Raw genomic sequence first — 12673 nt, forward strand, 5'->3', positions numbered from 1 at the left:
AACATCAAAATATTGCTGATATACTTTGTAAATAATCTCAAAAAAATATATAAATGAACCTTGCAATATTTAATCCTCTAGGACAGAACACAATTTTAGTCAGCTCAACTGTGCATGTTAAGGTGAACTCAAAATTATTACTAAAATTTTTCTCTCAAACCTCAATCAGAAATACTGTGAACTGATGAGAAATGTCTAATATTACATAAAGAGTAAACAAGAATATAAGAAGTAAACAAGCACAAATCTGACCAACACTGGATATAAATAAACATGCTAAAGCTAACTGTCTTGAGGATGTAGTGCAATATCACTTCAGATTGAGTAAACTTCACACATGAAAATGTATAAACTCAACATTAAGAAACTTTGGAATAAGAAAAATTCTTTTATATACATGATTGACAAAATTAACATTATGCTATACCCTCAGAGGCTAGTCCAAATACAGTCTAGACTTGAGGATTAAACAAAAGAGACGGTAATCTTAAAGTAGATCCTAATAGCAGGCTGATTTTGAAATCTGTGACTATCTTGATACAGGTCAACCTGAGAATTTAAATGCACTTGAATCCAACCCCAAAGAATACCTGAGCTCCTGAGCACATACAGGGCCAAAGCTAAACCAGGTCAGCATACCCTGCCAAGGAACATCCTGCTCCGAAGTGTCCACCAAACAAGGATCATTTATCAGTTTATTCTTTACTTTACTGGATACCAACCACATCCAAGATATATGCAAGAAAAGACTCATTAGGCCCCACCAAACTCCATTTCAAGCTCTAATATCTGGAGATTAAAAAATGCTGCAGAATTGTAAATGGTCTATGGCTTTAAAAAATTATAAATGAAGAGCTTCAAATGTAAGCTGACCTGACCTTAACATCATTGAAAGTTACTAAAATCATTTAAAAATCTTCGTATTTATTTCAAAGGTACAATTTAGTTAACAAATTAAAGCCATGAAACAATTACAACATTACCACAAATTTGTTCTATGTAAACAGTATGAGTTTCTATATGTATGGCATTCAGATGTAATAAAACCAAAAATGAGGGTTTTTTCTGTAATTTACATGAGTAAATACTTTCTCAAACTTGTAAGTGAATACTGGCAGGGTACAAATAATGAAAATAGAAAGGATATTAGCACAAAAGGCAAGCTCAATATTACAAAACATAGTTCATAGTTTAAAAAAAAGAAATCCGTCATAAAGGAGATGCAAATTTAACCTTGGGACATATGGCAGGAGTAGCAGTAGTAAAAGATCTATTAATAAGTTATGTCACAAGACTTGGATTTGAGTAAGCTTTTTCATCTATTAATTAAGTGGTCTTTTTGCCAGTTATAGTAGCTTCTCCTTAGACTGAGACTCTTCCTATATAAAATGAGAATACCACCAATACTACAGACGAATTAGGAGAAATAAATGCAAATATTTTTATTCATTTTATAAATATGCTTTGAAAAACTGTCATTTTAGATTTTTAATGTATTAAAAAAAGCCTTTCAAATTTCTTCAAATGAATCAAACATATAGTAACTTTTAATATTACCTCAAAAATACAAATCTAATTCTTAAGCTGTGGTCCCAAAACTTCTTAGAGGAAATTCTTAAATTATCACTTGAGAAAATCTGAACTGACATAATGGGAATAAACATTAATATTGAGGACATGACAATTGAGGGATCACATCTTAAAATAGTTTGACACAAACAAAAGCACAATTCTCCAAGAGCTTTTTCAATATCGAATAGAAATTGGGACCTAGCCTCAATGCTTGTTGGGTCAGCATCTAATTTCAAACACAAAACCATCAACACTTAAAAATCTTTGTTTTCAGGAAGATGATGAGGCAAATTAGTCCTTAATACAAGATCTGTTTTCACAACAAAGCACACTGACCACTTAAAATTTACAAAATCATGAGTTTTTGTAGTAACAATTGCTCTAATGGGTTTAGAGTCACAGATAAATTCAAGTATCAGTCACAGATAAATTTAAGTATCATGATAAGAGATTACTTGCACTCTGTATCAATCTAACAAAATTCAGCAAAAAAAAAAAAAGACTGACTGATTAAATTATAACTTTGAACACTTTAAAAATGTCCCTTTTGAAATGTATTCCCAGAAAATTCACATCAGCAGGAGCCATGTGAAAGTTGTTCTTTCCCTACTACCTAAAAAGTCAAAACATCCGCAACGTTATTTATACTAGACATAAAATGAAAGTCATTCATATTCATCTATTATACTTCAATTCTAAACAACAATAAAATAGTCCAACCTCTACGTTTATTCAATTGCTAGTCTATTTACCGTGAGTTTTTGTGGAAGAACCAAGGACCAGTGCCTCTCAATAAACTTCATATAACCTGAAAATGCTCTAAATTACAACAGACATGGACAATTCTAACTAGAAGTTCACCCTAAAACTGTGTAAAAGATATTAACTGGCATATTCTCTGCACAGCACAGGTCCTGTGAAGAACGCAAACCAGTTGGACCATGAGAGTGAATGTTAAATAGTGCAAAGCAGTCTTTCGGACGCATTCAAACATTTTTAATATAAATTTCTCCATACCGCCGTAGAAACGGAAATAGAAATAACTTGGATAATTTCCTCCTTGAGAAATTAAGTTTAGGAGAAATAGTAGTTAATTGTTGACGTTTCAGAAATCACTACACAGGGCAACTATAATGCGTCTTGATAAGCCTAAACATTCAACAGAGAACAGTTGTTTCTACTTTTTGAAAATTGTTAAAAAAAAAAAAAAAAAAAAAGACAAGTTCTAGCCTGGCGATGAACCTCTTCTGTCTCCTGAAGAAATGCTTCATTCGGTCTATTTTATCTAGTTAATATTGCTTCTTATGAGGCACACTAATAATTTAAAACGGTTCCTTTGAAGAAAAGTTCTATTCAAACATTACAATTTGTCTCCGCGTTGCCAGTAAGCGGCTTTGTTTCCAGTTTCTGGGACTATTCTGGGATGTCAAGAGTTATATTATTTACCGTTCCAAAAGAGCCCTTGTTTCACTCTCACCCTGGACGCGAACACAATTGATGTTTACAGAGAACCGATGCCTAGAGATGTTTAAAGAGGAACAGCCTTTAGCTCTCTCTCTCTCTCCATCCTTTGTCGATAATCACATTTTACCTGGTAGATTTCTTGGTGTTGTGCACTTAATTTTTTTTTTTAAACACCTGCAAACATAACCGCCCTAGCGCCGCCGGGAAGAAAAAAAGACTAACGGGCTCGCTCTGCAGTAGCTCCAGGCAAACAGACTTCGTAAAACCCACTTGGCCAAGGAAGGGGAGCGCGTAAGGGGTAGGGGAGAAGGAGCAGCCTTGAGGTGCAGGGAGGCAGAGGCGGCGCCTGTTTACAGACGCCTTCACCTCCTCCACCCCCGCAGCCTGAGGGTCCAAAAAACATCCCCTGGGCGCTCTCTGCACCCGCCGAGGTCCTCGGACTAACAGAGGGGCTGGGCAGCCTGGTGGCCCCCTCCCTATGGCCAAAGCCTCCCTCGCCCTCCCCTCGTCCAGGGCGGCGTCTGTACCTTCCCACGGCCTACCCACCCCTGCAGGCCCTCCCGGCGGCATGCGGAGGCCTGAGGCCTAAAGGACGCCGGCCACTGACAAGCCCCTGGACCACCGGCGAGGTCCGAAACCGGGCGGGCGGACGCCACGGCCGAGGAGCCGAGGGCGGCCGAGGACAGACCCTGCCCCGCCGCGGCCGCCTATTGTTCCCGACGGAGGCCAGGCCGCGGCCGCCCGGCTCCCCACGCCGCCGCCGCCGCCGCCGCCGCCTGCCGCTCGCTCACCGCGCTGGTCCGAGCAGTAGCTCCTCTCAGCTCCGAGTCCCCGCGGCTGTCGCCACCGCCGGGGCAGCCACCGCTGCCGCCGCTGCCACCGTCGACTCTGACTCTGTCCCAGGCCGCCGGGCCACGGCCGCCGCCGCCACCACCAGCGCCGCCTCCGGCCCCCCACCTGCTGCTGAGGCTGCTCCTGCAGCAGGGGCCATCTTGTTGGTCTGCCTCCTCTTCCTCCTCCTCCTCCTCCTCTTCCTCCGCCCCGTCGCTCGTTGTCCTCGTCCCCTTCCTCTTCCTCGGGCTCCGGCCCGCCCCAGAGACTGGGGCGGAGACGAGGGCGAGGCTCCTCCTTCCGGGGGCGGGTCATGCGGAGGGGGCGGGGCGGGCGCGGGAGCAAAGCTCTGAGTCACCCGCCACCAACGCCGTGGAGGGAGGGCGGCGTCGCTCCCCGTCTGGACCCGGCGCGCACCCACGCCCTGAGCCGAAGAACTGGCCCCCCCAGCGCCTCGGCGTCCCGCGGGCAAGTGGCCAGACGGCGAGGGTGAATTGGAAAATTTCTGACATTTCCAACCGGTCCGGCGCTCACCTCTAGTCCCTTGGCTATCTCAACCCGTCCCTCTACTCTTGTTTCTTTTTCACGTCTCTCCTCCTACACTTCAGAAGAATTTGTTCTTATCTCGTTTTATCCTGGTTCTTGATCACATCAGCTTTGCCCTAGTCACTCCTTTTACAGAGTCTCTGAAGAATTAAGCCTCCCAACAGGGCTGAACAGTCCAAAGGCCTGGACACTCGACTGCCTCAAAACGTCTCTCCAGGCCTATGTGACCAATTAACAGCTGTCTGAGGGAGGACAGGAAAAGAACTGGCTCTTAGAAAAAAAAACTCGGATCTCAAAGCTAACCTTGTGGTTATTGAAAGTCTCTTCTCCCTTATGGAAAAGAAGTCATTTTCATTTGGGGTCATGGGAGACCCCTTCAAGACAATTCAGTTTAACCAAACATTTGCTTTTAAGAAAGGAGAGAAATGGCGATTCTTCTTATACCATACAGTCCTAATTTCAAAATAAATCAGCTAGAATAGAGAGAGACGGTCCTCAAATAAGCACGCAATTAATACTCTTCTGCATTATCATCCCTTTGTTTTTTCCTCAGGTCTGGCCAAGAGAAGAGATTTTGCTGTCCTGTCCTTTCTTCCCTGCATACATCCCCAACACCAAGAGAAGTACTATATTTAGAGAAGCTTCTGTTTTTAAGCTGATAAATTCAATTACTGTAACAGCCAATGTTTTTATATTATTTGTAAATAATATATCACACACCTTCCTAAATTCTGAGCAGAGAACAGTTCTTTTTAGTTGCTAACACCGTCCTGCTAGTCAAATTTCAGCTTCTTTCTAGAAGACCTATTGATGCCTTTATACTGATTGGAATTAAGTCTCTTTGAAGTGGGCTGAATCAGTAACCATCTCTTCAACCCAGTAAATAGTAACCCCAGTCCTGACAAGGGCAAATTTCTAGCTACCATGGAGGGATTAGGTGGGTGTGTGCTAATCTAAAGGCTATCTTTTGGATACCATTTCCCTCCTCAGCCAGGCCTCCCGTCTCCTGCTGGGAAAAAAAGATTAATCTGTTCCTCCAGTTTTTCCTCCTCCTCCCTTCTCACTCCTAGGGAACCTTCCACAACAGAAGGTTTCAGCGGCTGTTGCTAGGCAAACATGCCAACTTCCCTGTTTAGGTGAAGCAAGTAAGCCAACTTTCATTACAGTCAACCTAGATAATGTAATTTATTTGAACTGTTAATAGTTACACCTCAACAGGTAGACCCACTTCAAGGTTCCCTTAAAAAGTAAGATTTTTAAGTTAAATTTATTTTTATTTTGGTTAAAAATAAGTTTTAAATGCAGGGGCTTCCCAAAATTCATTTTAATGATATAATTAAGCAAACATTTGGCAAAAAAAAAAAAAAAAGACCAGCTTTGAAGAAAAGAAGTGTTTGCAATAAAAACTAATCTACAAAAAGTAGTTTATATGCTTTGAACGCACCAGATAGGGTAGACGTATAAAGTGCAGCGAATAATTTATCCCATTAGACTAAGTCTGTTTAGCAGATAATATGGTTATTCAGTGGAAAGAAAAAAGATATCCTGGATTTTATTCCCAAATTAACTCTGTAAGAATTCTAGCTAGTGAATTCAGCACTTTTTTCCCCTGATGCTGCTGTTTAAAATTTTTGCTATGTTATTGTTAAGTAATAGTAACCATTTTTAGGGTGTTGAGAGTTAATATGAATAAGATTAAATAATTATGTTGAAATTTAAATTATATTTAAGCTTCTAAATGCTTAAATTATATTATTTGTTTTAATCCAGTGAAATTTATATGCAAATTTTCATGTAAAGGGCTTAGAACAGCACATGGCACACAAAAGGTATACAAATGTTCTTTTCCATTTTAGATATATATCATTATAGTCTTTAGTTTCTTGATCAGTCAAATAAGGATGACAGTAACCAAATACAATTTTGCTCTTAGAATGAACCCTAAAAATTTTTAGTGCTGTTTTTTAATGTCACACACAAATCAGTTAGAATAAGGCCTTGTAAATCTTTTAAATGTGTTTTCTGATATGCCTACATAATGTTTTTCTTTTGATTATTTATTTAGAATAGGCTATGCTTTTTAGTTTATGCTAAGTGATTTTCTAAGTTACCATATGCTTTAAAATTGATCTGGAATGTGTAATTGTCAACTTAAAGCACTGCTTATTGTATTAGGACTAGGAAAAAACCTTACTTACTGCAAACCAACTCACTGCGACAGCTGAAACAGAGACTACTATAAGTTAGGTAGGTGACATATATACTCAACTCTTTGTTACAGATAAGTGCCATGTTATTGAGTAGGGAGGCTAGAGAGTGGGACGGACTGGAAGAGGAGGAAAAAATTCAAAGATAAACGAATCATGTGTCCCTGCCTTAAAGAAATGTAATAATCTAGTGGGAAGAATACAATGAGAAGTACTTGTCAACAGCTAGAGTATAAAATAGATGATTCTTGCATAAAAATATAGAATTTTGTGAAAGTTAAAAGGAAAAACTAGTGGGAATTGTCATTCTTATGTCATAGAACCTACCTTTTGACAGATGTCAATACTGTGCATTAGATCTGTATGTAGAGGCATATAAATACAATCAGCTTTCAATAGATGCCTGATTGGAGGATATGAAAATGAAGTTTGAATTAGATCTATTAAAGTACAGCTGATTTCGGTATTGACCATCTGGTGATGTCCACGTGTAGAGTCTTCTCTTGTGTTGTTGGAAGAGAGTGTTTGCTGTGACCAGTGCATTCTCCTGGCAAAACTCTGTTAGCCTTTGATGACCTGCTTCGTTTTGTACTCCAAGGCCAAATCTGCCTGTTACTCCAGGTATCATTTGATATCATTTGATATACCAGGTATCATTTGATATCAGGTATATCATTTGATATACCTGATATCATTTGATACTTCCTACTTTTGCATTCCAGTCCCCTATAATGAAAAGGACATCTCTTTTGGGTGTTAGTTCTAGAAAGTCTTGTAGGTCTTCATAGAACTGTTCAACTTCAGCTTCTTCAGTATTACTGGTCAGGGCATAGACTTGGATTTCCGAGATATTGAATGATTTGCCTTGGAAATGAACAAAGATCATTCTGTCATTTTTGAGATTGCATCCAAGTACTGCATTTCAGACCCTTTTGTTGACTATGAGGGCTACTGCATTTCTTCGAAGGGATTCTGGCCCACAGTAGTAAATAGAGTGGTCATCTGAGTTAAATTCACCCATTCCAGTCCATTTTAGTTCACTGATTCCTAGAATGTCAACACTCACTCTTGCCATCTCCTGTTTGACCACTTTACCTTGAATCATGGACCCAACATTCCAGGTTCCTATGCAATACTACTTTTTACAGCATCAGACTAACTACAGCATGTGACCATCACCTGTCACATCCACAACTGGGTGTTGTTTTTGCTTTGGCTCTGTCTCTTCATTCTTTCTGTAGTTATTTCTCCACTCTTCTCCAGTAGCAAACTGGGCACCTACCGACCTGGGGAGTTCATCTTTCAGTGTCATCCCTTTAAAATCACTGCAGATGGTGACTGCAGCCATGAAATTAAAAGATGCTTACTCCTTGGAAGTAAAGTTATGACCAACCTAGCATATTAAAAAGCAGAGATATTACTTTGCCAACAAAGGTCCGTCTAGTCAAGGCTATGGTTTTACCAGTGGTCATGTATGGATGTGAGAGTTGGACTGTGAAGAAAGCTGAGTGCTGAGGAATTGATGCTTTTGAACTGTGGTGCTGGAGAACACCCTTGCAAGTCCCTTGGACTGCAAGGAGATCCAACCAGTCCATCCTAAAGGAGATCAGTCCTGGATGTTCATTGGAAGAAGTGATGCTGAGGCCGAAACTCCAATACTTTTGCCACCTCACGCGAAGAGTTGACTCATTGGAAAAGACCCTGATACTGGGAGGGATTGGAAGCAGGAGGAGAAGGGGATGACAGAGGATAAGATGGCTGGATGACATCACCGACTCGATGCACTTGAGTTTGGGTGAACTCTGGGAGTTGATGATGGACAGGGAGGCCTGGTGTGCTGTGATTCATGGGGTCACAAAGAGTCAGACACAACTGAGCGACTGAACTGAACTGAACTGAATTGTTCATGGGATTCTCAAGGCAAGAATATTGAAGTGGTTTGCAATTCTCTTCTCCAGTGGACCACGTTTTGTCAGAACTCTCCACCATGACCAATCCGTCTTAGGTGGCCCTACATGGTATGGCTCATAGTTTCACCGAGCTATTCAAGCCTGTGGTCCATGGGATCAGTTTGGTTAGTTTTCTGTGATTGTGGTTTTCAGTGTGTCTGCCCTCTGATGGATAAGGATAAGAGGCTTATGGAAGCTTCCTGAGGGAGAGACAAACTGAGGGGGAAACTGGGTCTTATTCTGATGGGTGGGGCTGTGTTTAGTAAACCTTTAATCCAATTTTGTTGATGGGTGGGGCTGTGTTCCCTCCCAGTTACTTCACCTGAGGCCAAATTATGGTGGAGGTAATGAAGACAATGGCAACCTCCTTTGAAAGGTCCCATACAGGCACTGCTGCACATTGCCTCTGACCCTCCAGCTGGCCACTGCCAATCCACACCTCTGCTGGAGACTCCTGGACACTCATGGGCATGCCTAGGTCAGTTTCTTGTGGGGTCACTACTCCTTTCTCCTGGGTCCTGGTGCACAAAAGGTTTTGTTTGTACCCTCCAAGAGTCTGTTTCCTCGGTCCTGTGTAAGTTCTGGTGGCTCAATGGTGGGGTTAATGGTGACCTCCTCCAAGAAGGTTTATGCTATACCCAGGTCTGCTGCACCCAGAGCCCCTGCAGCAGGCCACTGCTGACCCATACCTCCACAGGAGACATCAAATGGGTCTTAGGAAGCATCACTACAAGCAAAGCTAGTGGAGGTGATGGAATTTCAGTTGAGTTATTTCAAAGCCTAAAAGATGATGCTTTGAAAGTGCTGCACTCAATATGCCAGCAAATTTGGAAAACTCAGCAGTGGCCACAGGACTGGGAAAGTCAGTTTTCATTCCAATCCCAAAGAAAGACAATGCCAAAGAATGTTAAAACTACCGCACAATTGAGCTCATCTCACACACTAGCAAAGTAATGCTCAAAATTCTCCAAGCCAGGCTTCAACAGTACATGAACCGTGAACTTCCAGATGTTGAAGCTGGATTTAGAAAAGGCAGAGGAACCAGAGATCAGATTGCCAGCATCTGTTGGAGCATCGAAAAAGCAAGAGAGTTCCAAAGAAACATCTACTTCTGCTTTATAGACTATGCTAAAGCCTTTGACTATGTGGGTCACAACAAACTGTGGAAAATTCTAAAAGAGATGCAAATACCAGACTACCTGACCTGACACATCTCCTGAGACATTTGTATGCTGGTCAAGAAGCAACAGTTAGAACTGGACATGGAACAACAGACTGGTTCCAAATTGGGAAAGGAGTATGTCAAGGCTGTATATTGTCACTCTGTTTATTTAACTTATATGCAGAGTACATCATGCAAAATGCTGGGCTGGATGAAGCACAAGCAGGAATCAGTATTGCCAGGAGAAATATCAATAACCTCAGATATGCAGATGACACCACCCTCATGGCAAAAAGCAAAGAAGAACAAAAGAGCCTCTTGATGAAAGTGAAAGAAGAGAGTGAAAAAGTTGGCTTAAAACTCAACATTCAGAAAACGAAGATCATGGCATCTGGTCCCATCACTTCATGGCAAATCGATGGGGAAACAATGAAAACAGTGTCAGACTTTATTTTTTGGGGCTCCAAAATAAGTGCAGATGGTGACTGCAGCCATGAAATTAAAAGATGCTTACTCCTTGGAAGAAAAGCTATGACTAACCTAGACAGCATATTCAAAAGCAGAGGCATTACTTTGCGAACAAAGGTCCTTCTAGTCAAAGATAAGGCTTTTCCAGTGGTTATGTATGGATGTGAGAGTTGGACTATAAAGAAAGCCGAGCACCGAAGAATTGATGCTTTTGAACTGTGGTGTTGAAGATGAGAGTCCCTTGGACTGCAAGGAGATCCAACCAGTCCATCCTAAAGGATATCAGTCCTGAATATTCATTGGAAGGACTGATGCTGAAGCTGAATCTTCAATACTTTGGCCACCTAATGGGAAGAACCAACTTGTTGGAAAAGACCCTGATTTGGGGAAAGATTGAAGGCAGGAGGAGAAGGGGACAACAGAGGGTGAGGTGGTTGGATGGCATCACCGACATGATGGACGTGAGTTTGAGTAAGCTGCAGGAGTTGGTGATGGACAGGGAAGCTTGGCATGCTGCAGTCCATGGGGTCTCAAAGAGTCAGACATGACTAAGTGACTGAACTGAACTGAAAGTACAGCTAGGTCCTGAGACCTCTCCAGTGTAAATTATTTATGTATGCAGAGGAAATGACAGCCTCAAAAATGAACACATGCACAAAATACAGGGTACTGGAGCTGAGTCATTTGGATTTTCTGAGTTGCTTTCGGTAAATTAACTATGGGAGGCCAAGTTAGGCCTCTCTTTATCACCCTCCTTTCCTTGTATATAGATTCCGCATAGTCTACATTTCCCCCCAATCTACACTTCTTTACCAGTGTTCATTAAGATAAATGTGTTGGATAAGAAATAGAGGAAGGTGTCCCATGGAAATAGGAAATCAATAGTTTCTGACCTGCCCTTAATCTTTACAGTCCAATCTCAAGAGAGACCTGAGGTAGTAACTGCAAACTAAACCTAAAGGTTGCCTTAGATCCAGGCTAACAATCCAAAATGATCATGGAAGATGTAGCCAAGTTAGTTCTGGGATTTCTGGAACTAGATTCCTGTAGACTTGATTCCAAAAGAGCTAAATAAAATGATGTTTCTGAGTCCTGCCTTTAATTGCTTTTGAACTGGCCTACCACCTTATTGCCAAATTCAGACTGAAATTGAAGAAAGTAGGGAAAACCACTAGACCATTCAGGTATGACCTAAATCAAATCCCTTATGATTATACAGTGGAAGTGAGTAATAGATTTAAAGGACTAGATCTGATAGAGTGCCTGATGAACTATGGACTGAGGTTCGTGAGGTTGTACAGGAGACAGGGATCAAGACCATCCCCATGGAAAAGAAATGCAAAAAAACAAAATGGCTGTCTGGGGAGGCCTTACAAATAGCTGTGAAAAGAAGAGAAGCGAAAAGCAAAGGAGGGAATGAAAGATATAAGCATCTGAATGCAGAGTTCCAAAGAATAGCAAGAAGAGATAAGAAAGCCTTCCTCAGGGATCGATGCAAAGAAATAGAGGAAAACAACAGAATTGGAAAGACTAGAGATCTCTTCAAGGAAATTAGAGATACCAAGGGAACATTTCATGCAAAGATGGGCTCGATAAAGGACAGAAATGGTACGGACCTAACAGAAGCAGAAGATATTAAGAAGAGGTGGAAAGAATACACAGAAGAATTGTACAAAAAAGATCTTCACGACCCAGATAATCACGATGGTGTGATCACTGACCTAGAGCCAGACATCCTGGAATGTGAAGTCAAGTGGGCCTTAGAAAGCATCACTACAAACAAAGCTAGTGAAGGGGGTGGAATTCCAGTTGAGCTATTTCAAATCCTGAAAGATGATGCTGTGAAAGTGCTGTACTCAATATGCTAGCAAGTTTGGAAAACTCAGCAGTGGCCACAGGACTGGAAAAGGTCAGTTTTCATTCCAATCCCAAAGAAAGGCAATGCCAAAGAATGCAAACTACTGCACAATTGCACTCATCTCACATGCTAGTAAAGTAATGCTCAAAATTCTCCAAGCCAGGCTTCAGCAATACGTGAACAGTGAACTTCCAGATGTTCAAGCTGGTTTTAGAAAAGGCAGAGGAACCAGAGACCAAATTGCCAACATCCGCTGGATCATAGAAAAAGCAAAAGAGTTCCAGAAAAACATCTATTTCTGCTTTATTGACTATGCCAAAGCCTTTGACTGTGTGGATCACAATAAACTGTGGAAAATTCTGCAAGAGATTGGAATACCAGACCACCTGACCTGCCTCTTGAGAAACCTATATGCAGGTCAGCAGACTGGTTCCAAATAGGAAAAGGAGTATGTCAAGGCGGTATATTGTCACTCTGCTTATTTAACTTATATGCCGAGTACATCATGAGAAACGCTGGGCTGGAAGAAGCACAAGCTGGAATCAAGATTGCTGGAGTAATATCAATAACCTCAGATATGCAGATGACACCACCCTTATGGCAGAAAGTGAAGAGG

General features: G+C 41.5%; 1 protein-coding gene across 7 annotated transcripts in view; it reads right to left on the reverse strand.

Moving 5' to 3' along the window:
• The window catches only part of RC3H1 (ring finger and CCCH-type domains 1), a 75024-nt gene extending 70867 nt beyond the window's left edge, over positions 1 to 4157 (reverse strand). For 3 of the 7 annotated variants that reach the window (XM_055582695.1, XM_055582690.1, XM_055582691.1), the window contains exon 1: positions 3828 to 4156. The gene's annotated coding sequence lies outside the window, so the exon portion shown is untranslated. Of the gene's footprint in view, positions 1 to 3827 lie in introns of all 7 variants that reach the window. The other 4 variants (XM_055582697.1, XM_055582696.1, XM_055582693.1 and 1 more) reach the window with 4 other exon arrangements.
• Between the last annotated feature and the right edge of the window lie 8516 nt (positions 4158 to 12673).

The sequence above is a fragment of the Bubalus kerabau genome, chromosome 5 (assembly GCF_029407905.1).
Source record: "Bubalus kerabau isolate K-KA32 ecotype Philippines breed swamp buffalo chromosome 5, PCC_UOA_SB_1v2, whole genome shotgun sequence".
NCBI lineage: Eukaryota > Metazoa > Chordata > Mammalia > Artiodactyla > Bovidae > Bubalus > Bubalus kerabau.